Source organism: Phragmites australis, chromosome 15 (assembly GCF_958298935.1).
Source record: "Phragmites australis chromosome 15, lpPhrAust1.1, whole genome shotgun sequence".
NCBI classification, from domain to species: Eukaryota; Viridiplantae; Streptophyta; class Magnoliopsida; order Poales; family Poaceae; genus Phragmites; species Phragmites australis.
In genome coordinates this window covers 21691695-21700837 of record NC_084935.1, presented here as the reverse complement: position 1 = coordinate 21700837, position 9143 = coordinate 21691695, and positions in this window count along the sequence as shown.

The following is a 9143-nucleotide window of genomic DNA, read 5'->3' as shown; positions in this document are numbered from 1 at the left end:
TGATCCTAAATCTTTATCCATATCATCTTTTATCTCAAGATCAGTGTAAATGGAAGGAGGAAATGGACATACATGTCTATGAGAGGAGGATGAAAGCTAGAACCGATCCATCTTTGCCGAAAAGCTCAAGGGGAAGACTCAAATAAAAGCAGACAGCTAGTAGGGGTAGAAGTCCATACCTAGATCTTTCAATTGGCTCTGAGCAAAGTGCTTAAACAGTGAATGTTGAAAGAGGTGGTTCTATAGCACCTAGAAGAGGAAGCTGATCCCTTTAAGTATGATAGGTTCTCCACTGACAATCACTTCTGGAACTTCTTTCAACAAGACTACTATGAGTCCATCATTCTTCCAAGGAAGTATCCTACTTCTCATATGTAGTGGATTGATTGGAGCTATATGAAAAGCCAAGATGATAACATTTTTAATGAAGTGATAGCCACTTGTGACTTTCATAAAAGGATCATGGCTTTTGAATATCCTTGGTGTGAAGAAGTGATTGCCCAGTTATATGCTACCCTTTATGTTGAAAAGGATGTTTCAAGGACAATCCATTGGATGACAGATGGTTTATGGTACAAGATCAAGTATTCAGCGTTTGCTAGACTTTTGGGTTTCACTCCGGGTGATTTTTGCAACTTAGTGCAGATCCACAGAGAGACTGTGTTGGAAGCAAGCGATATGAAATTCATGTACAATATGGATGAAGAATACATTCTTGGCAAAACCAAAGGTCTTCTGCCTTTCTATGCTTACCTAAACAGGATGTTCAGGAAGACCATTGCACCTAAGGATGGAGATGCCAATAGTATTCTTTCTTTCTCAAGAAACCTACTTGCAAGAATAAAGAAGAACACAAAGTTTGATGTGTTCAACTTTATTTGGGAGGAGATTCACTTCACCTCTATTGACCCAAAGAGAGGATGTGGATATACGCCCTACATCATGTTCTTAATTGAAAAAGTCACAAATCTCTCTTTTCATAAGGAGCTAAAGCACACTGGGCTGCAAATAAGGTTAATTAAGCATGTTCGCTCCTCTAGGAGAGAGGAGTCACCTCAGGCTGGAGCTTCTTCTTCCTCCGCTCTTCGGATCCTAAAGTCCATCTTTTGCTTATGCAAGACTACTTCTATGAGAGTTCAGAAAGAGAGTGCTGCTAGGAAGAAACTCACTATGAGAGTCAAGGAGATCTACATGCACCTTGATCATGGTTATGAGTCCCGATGGTTCTGAGGTTGAGGATAGCGATGAGGACATGATAGAAGATCCTTTTAGTGTAGATCCTACTCCTGCACTTGATCATGGTTATGAGTCTGATGAAGATGAGGAGGGAGGCGAGGAGGACAGTGACAAGTAGTTCTATATCCTAACTTCTTTATTCCCTTTTGGTGTCTTGATGCCAAAGGGGGAGAGAAAAGCTTAATCTCGTATCTTAGGTTTTCTTCGGTTTCTTTTTCCATCATTGTCAGTCGGACGTTGTTTTATTCGAGTTCATATGTTGAACCTTGTTTTATTTTTATTTTTATTTGTAAGAACTCAACTCTTTGTGCTAGTGTGATGTAATGTGCTATGTCATATGTAGTTTTATGCTATGTGTGCTGCCATGTCATATGCATTCTTTATCTCTTATATGAGATGACATGCTTTATGTATTCATATTCTTGTATGCCACAATGATTGCACATTTTCACACGCCTGCACCCCACATCGCATGCCAAGATATAGGAGGAACTTTTTCTCTAAAATTCCGTTAAAAATGTGCATTTGATATTCATTTCAAGTTTCTCCAATGCACATATTTAGGGGAGCTCACCACATATCTTTGCATTCAAACATAATTTTATTTAATTTCTTTTGTAAGATTTAATCTTGTTGTTATCAATCACCAAAAATGGAGAGATTGAAAGTGCATCTACACCCCCTACATGGGTTTTGATGATCGATAACAAGTGATTAAGGGACTACTATATTCAATGAGTATTTTAATAGGTAAAAGTCCGAATGATGAAAACTAAACGACATCGGCGATCCACAAAAATGAAGAAACAAGATGGTGGTTGAATATTCGTAGGGTTATAGCTTGCTATTTTAATTGAGTATAGGAATGTCGTACTATTAAGAGGAATGCAAGTTGAAAGCTTTGCCATGAACTTAGTGCTCAAGTTTATCTTTAGAACGAGAGACACAATTCACAACACAGACACTTGGGTTGAAAATGTTTTCAATTGATTGGAAGTTGCAGTTGATTTAATCAGAAGTTATGATACCAGTTGGAATGTCCACTGTGTTAGATTTTTTAGGCTTTCGGGTTTCTAGTTTCGATTTAATTGGATGTTCCAATTTTTGGATTGGAAGTTCCGATGTGGATCGGAATGTCTGGAGTTCCTCAAATCCTAGGGTCTCAGGTTGGTTTTTAGTTTGCTAATCGGAAGTTTCAATGTTGAGATCGGGAGTTCCGATCTCAGTCAGATAGTCTGATATCCTCAAATTCATGGGCTCTCTATTTGGCTCAAGTTGTTAATTAGAAGTTCCGATATGTTAGGTCAGAAGTTTCGATATGTGTTTTATTCCAATTTTAGTTTGGGTGGAGTAGATCGTGTTGTTACTTTGCACTAATCGGAAGTTCCGATGTGAGCAAGAAAAGTGCATAATGGCTAGTCTTTGGAGGGTATCCCATAAATACCCCTTACCCTCACACTCTTCGGGTTGCTGCTTGCTTGAACAAGAAAAACCTCTCTAGAGCCACAAAGAGCAGCTCTCCTATCCCTTGCTTTGTGCTTCATCTTGAGAAAGGGATTTGAGTGAGAGATCTAGTGAAAGTGAATTTGAGTTCATCTTTGAGCATTAGGATTCATCTTCAAGCATTCTTCATGCACATTTGTTACTATTCGAGATTGAGGCCTCCTACACGGCTAGGAGTCACTCACAAGCCCCAATCGAGTATGGTGTGCCGTGAGGAGTTTGTGAAGGTCGGATTCCGCCTCCGAAAGGGAAGGAATACCAAGTGGAGCTGAGGAGCTTTGTGCATCCTCATGAGGAAAAGGGTTGAGAGAGACTCGGCTCAAGTGCAACCGAGCCCCTCAACAAAGACATAGGGATCCCCTTAAGGATCCGACCTTTGGGAACAAATCCATTGAGTCTCCCCTCTTTGGTTATTTCTCTCCTCTTATGTGTTTTCGATCAATTTTATTATTATCTTGAGTTAAACTTTGTACTTTCTAGTTCTACTTCAATTTGAATAGCATCATATCCTGCTGCATCTTGCATTTTGTAGTTTAACTCATTCTTGCTCAGAGATCTTGCTAGATTCAAATATCAGGCAAATCGGAAGTTTCGGTTGTCAACATCGGAACTTCTGGTGTAAGTTGGAACATTCAAAATTTCATATCGGAACATTCGATCTATTTCCATTATGCTATTTTAATATTTTGTAAAATCACCTATTCGCCTCCCTCTAGTCTGCTATCTCAATCCTTCACTCCCCAACAAGCATCAAGATCACAATCATCATAGGCGTTCATATATATTGACTCACCAATCATCACCCTTCACACAAGAAAGAAAAAGTGTTTGTGCGAATAGTTCTTATGCGACTCCCCGCACAAGCGATGTTTCATACATTGTTGCCAACGTATTCACTTCCTACCATTGCCTTACAGGACACCCCATCGTATGGTAGATGACCATGACCACCATCGCATGGTAGATGTTCATACTTTATTGCTAATGTATTCACATCCCGTACAATCACCATATGGGACACATCAGGCTACTAGCTCGCAGTGGTTGAGCCCTCGATATTGACCACTATCGGGATGAGTCCCTTACCTTCTTACCTTTTTCATCGATTGCGTCGATGCAACATGATTCACAATAACATCATAATAAAGAATAACACAATAAGCACCACTAACATGCAGATGACAACCACAAGATATGTAGCATCCATCAGAACAAAAGACACATGAAAGCAATCATGATACTCATACAAACATAAACGTACATCCAACAAGTCTCATGCTTAGGGCATAGTATAGCTAATTTTAATCGTCCAAAAGTTCACAAAAGAAACTATGCCCTATTACATTATTCTCATCTCCGCCAACTTAAAACCACTCGCGATATAGATCCCGAACAAAGTCCTCTAGAAATTCATCCAAAAGATGAGATTGAGGAGAACCAAAATCATCAATGGCATTGGGGTGCGTGAGGTGATGTGATTCGCCTAACAACATTTCCCTCGTGATGCCTGATATGTGGAACTGGGGCACTTGCAACCAATTGGATGCCCTCGCGCCTTGGCCATAGAGACGAGGTGCCCGTGTGCCTAGCACCACTAGAAAACATTGATACCCAGGTGCCATGCTATACGGCATCATATGGCCCTCCCAATACAACACCTCATGGTTCACCTACCCACAGTGCACATGCAAATCCATCTCGTGGTTGCAACCGGTTGTAACGCCTTCGTGTCTCCCATAGCTCAGCCACCACACAATGGTAGGATTGGTCCAAGGAGCGAACCGACTCTACCATGCGGTGCTCATTCGGTGGGGCCACATACGAAACATCTTCAAAGTTGTTGACGTTGTTGCCCCGAGAGGGAAAATAGATGAATGGTCATCCACGTAGAATCGATAACTCGCCATAGGGTAGTCATCACATTTTACACCACCGCTCAAACTGCCATTTCTTCCAAAGTTCAAATTGGCTCAAAGTAGTGGGGGTTGGTTCCGCCTTCAATGATTCACGTCTGAATGTCCACAGTTACCAAGTAGTCACCAAGTCAGGCCCAACTCCTCGAGCATATACCACATATTCCAACGTGAAGGTGAAATTTGTGTGCCACAACATCTCATGGAGGAGTGCAGGAAAACCCTCCACACCCTCGACACGAGTAGCCATCACCATAGCAAAAGCGGTCATCCTGAACCCATTAAGAAGCAGACGAGTCAGAGATCAAGATTAAACATATTAAACAAGACAAGGTACGAAAAGCTCTAATACAAGGTGAGGAATAAAGATAGAACACATAATTAGAATATGGAATTTAAACTTTCATGAGTTGTACAAATGAGGTGCACAAGTTTTATTAGTCCATATCCTAAGCTCTTAAGGCTACTTCATTAAACCAAGCTCTGCTACCACGCTGTGGGAACCATCCAAATTATTCTAATTAATCATTAGGGTAATCATTTACACAATCACAACCACAATGATTAATAAGAATCCAATCATGGTAGTCCCAGCAAGTGTTTTGTACCTAAGATCGGGACACAAGCCTTCACATCATGATTCATCACATCAAGGTATAATAAAGAGTGAGTACCAAAATTATATTACAAGTCTTTAAGTTATTATAGATTTCCATCCATTTACAGAAAATGTATGCCTAGAGGACAAAAGCACAACTTAACCTCCTAGCCACTTAGAGATACTACACAGCAAAATATAAAGTCTAGTACAACAAAAGATAGGAGGAGCCTTTTTCCCAGAGGCACCGCCCCAAAAAGACATCAACTGAGTAGAAGACACATCATAATGGGTACATATAATAACCCGACTCTAAGGCTAATGCATCTGGATGAATTAGTAAGGAATCGGCCATAAGGTTAAGTGAATTTGTATGCAAAAGCAATATTCAACTCAAGTATGAACAGCTACACCTAACCACTTATATTCTTCTAACCTGAGATCAACAACATAAACATATATGTAACTTGAAACATCTCAACTCATCATTAACCATCACAACTACTTTCCAACATACCATAACATAATTCCACATCAAACTCTACGATTGATGCAAATGGATAGAATAGTGCTCAGAACCGAGAGTGCGGAAATTCAAATTGTTATTACACCCTACTGGGGAGCACTTCTTTACCCACACGACATGAGACCACCTTCCGTACAACCCGTCGGTTGCAAACGATGATTCACGTGACAACATTTTCCAAATAAGCCCCAACCATTTGAACATATGCTTATAGATGCAGAGGTCTTCTGGAACTACTCCCCGAGCAAACTAGATATCTCTACAAGCCCGCAGCTCACAACACCATAGACTCGCACGCCAAAAGACCACAACAACATAAGGTACTCAGCTCAGCCATCCCATATACGGATATGTGGTAGTACAAACAAGTGCTAAATCTAACTGCAACAATGGTCGATGCAAGAGATCTATAGCATTCGAGTTCCTTTCCCGACCTACCCCTATCACTGCCCACATCTCGCCTCATTCTCACATCTCATACATTCCATAATCAACATTATCCTTGTGATCAATAATTAAGCCTATAGCTCATGAATGATGGTCAAACCATTGCTCGACTTCTACCGAGGACCTATGCATTTCTAAGCATCTTGGATAACTTCTAAGTTAGATAATGACATGTAATACCTGGGTTACTACGATAGGAAACATCAATAATCCAAGGTAGGAAAATACATCAACATAGGTTCTACCCATATAACTCGACTTTGACTTGCTAAAAAGGCATAACATACATATGAAATACTTATCAATTTAGACATCACATGATCCAAAGCATAATGTAGAATTTTCTTAGATACTTGCCTTGGTGCTCAACTTCATAACCAATGGCAACAAACTCTGGATTGCCCCTGATCACACATGCCCCGGTCCTTCATTCTCTAAAGAAGAGCGCATGCAATGCGATGAGCATTAATAAGGTGCAAAGAGGTATGGGTTGAGAGTGAGGATGCAGTACAACAAGCTAAGAGTACAAAGACATGCGGAATAACAAGAAGTTCTCTGATCCAAGCAACATCTGAAATTCTAACTAAATACCGGAAGTTACGAATTAAGGTCAGAACTTCTGGGTGGTTGGAACTTCCGGGTGTGATTCCAAACAAGGGTTCTCAGGTTGGCATGTTTAATTTAACCAGAAGTTTTGGATTAAGCTCAGAACTTCTGGGGGTGGTTCCGAACAAGGGTTCTTAGGTTCTCGGGTTGCAATGCTATTTAATCAGAAGTTTCGGATTAAGATAGCAACTTCTGGGTGTGGTTCTAAACACGGGTTCTCGGGTTGCAATGCTATTTAATTGGAAGTTCCGGATTAAGGTTGGAACTTCTAGGTGGCCAGAACTTCCGGGTGTAGTTCTGAATAGTGGCTCTCAGGTGGTACCACTCGGATTAATCCAGAACTTTCGATCGAAGGCCGAAACTTTCGGACAGGGGTTCTCAGGTAGTTTTAACTTGGGTTATCCGGAACTTTCAGTCTAGAATCCAGAACTTTTGGATGAACTGGAAGACATTAGTTCACAATGATTCATCAGCCAATTCAACTTGCATGTTAAAACTTCTCCCACATGAGACAAGCACGATTCACTAACTCTTTCTCATCCAAATATTCCCTATGAGCTCCAAAGCAACAAGAAAGAAGTGCTGCTTTGCAACTACTCAATCGCAGCCCAAAGAATCTAACTTAACCAAACCAATTCGTGCATTCACACCATGAGGAAGCTTAGAAGCTAGGGAACGCGATGGTACGACAAGCATACCTTGATTTCAGCTTCTTGAGGGAGGATTTGAGGTAGAAATGGAGAGAGTTGGGAGGGAGAGCTGTTGCAGCTCTTGGCTTGTTTGGTTGGGAGTGAGAGAGTGTGAGAGCGAGAGAGAGTGAGGGGGGTGAGTGAGGAGATGCTGCTGTAGCCGAAAGGAGAAAGAGGAGGTGTGGGCCAGTCAGGTGGTCAAAGAGAGAAACAAAGAGGAGCAGAGATAAACAAGTCGCATGCAATGAAATACAAATCATACTCATCCTGCATGTGCAAGTGTGTCAGATTTAACATTTAATTATCTAGGACATAAATCCTATGCTCTGATACCAACTGTAACACTCCCGGGGACCTCGCAAGCCCGGAGTGCCACTAAAATCTACAGACGGCCCACCGAACAAGAAAAAGTCGATAGCATCTTTTCTGTAAATAGAGGTATGACTGATCAAATATCACACACTAATATATATATATATATATATATATATATATATATATATATATATATATATATATATATCTTCACACTAACAGTAAGCAACCTAGCAAACAAAGGGCATGCCTCAAACACACATCCATACTGCAACTAGGGAAACATGCAATAGATGGCTAAGAGATATCAAACTAACATTACAACCAAGAAGACAAGTGAAGGTGATTTGTGCAAAAGAGACATGCTACTACCCATCCCGCATACTCAACGCCACCTCAAGGCATACCTAGAAGAGAGCAAGGGTCAGATTCAAAAATCTCAGCAAGAGAATTGCTTTAACAAGCTATTAAACTATAGTTGATTAAACATTCATCTTTAACAAAGATAATAAGTTGAATAGTGTCGGAGGATTAACTCCTATCGCAGGGATCCCGAGAGACCCCTTTTTAGAGATTCGACCGGGGGGATGATCCTGAATAAGTTCGTCGGAGAAATGAATAGGAGTAAATGCAACGGCTGGTGGTGGGGGTGATCGACCTAGTGCAAAGAGAAGTAAATGCACCAGAATTTAGACAGGTTCGGGCCGCACAGGGGCGTAATACCCTACTCCTGTATGGATGTATTAACTATCCTGAGGAAGTCCCTCAAGGATGTTGCTGATTACAAGAATATTGGCCTAACTAAGAGCTTGAGGCTCCTTGTTCTTCGGCAGGGACTGTGCCTTGTGCCTTGTGTTCATCTATGGGTTGGGTTCTTGATGCTTGGGTGCTTGCGGTCTCTTGTTGGATTGTCGGATTATCCGTCTTTCTCTTCTGTGTTGCCGGCTCTTTTAAGTACTCACCGGCTGCACCGTGCCCAGAACTGGAAGGAGGGGGCACAAGTTCCAAGACGCCATGACTGGGAAAGGCGTCATCATTTTTTTTGGGTGAAGTGACCGGGGGTAGAAAAAATGCCGCACGCCCGGTCACCTGTCACCATAAACTCCCTGGCAACAGGCGCCGTGGAGAGGGCCCACCGGGCAACCGCAAAGCAACCCGGCGTGCCCGCCCTGTCTTATTCCTCTGCCACAGTAGGGCGGCAGACGGAACGCCTTGATCCTCGCGATGTTATCCCGAGACAAGCCGGATGATACGGGACGGGACCCGTGCAATTAATAGCCCTACGCCTCTCTGCCAAAACATGGCGGGAA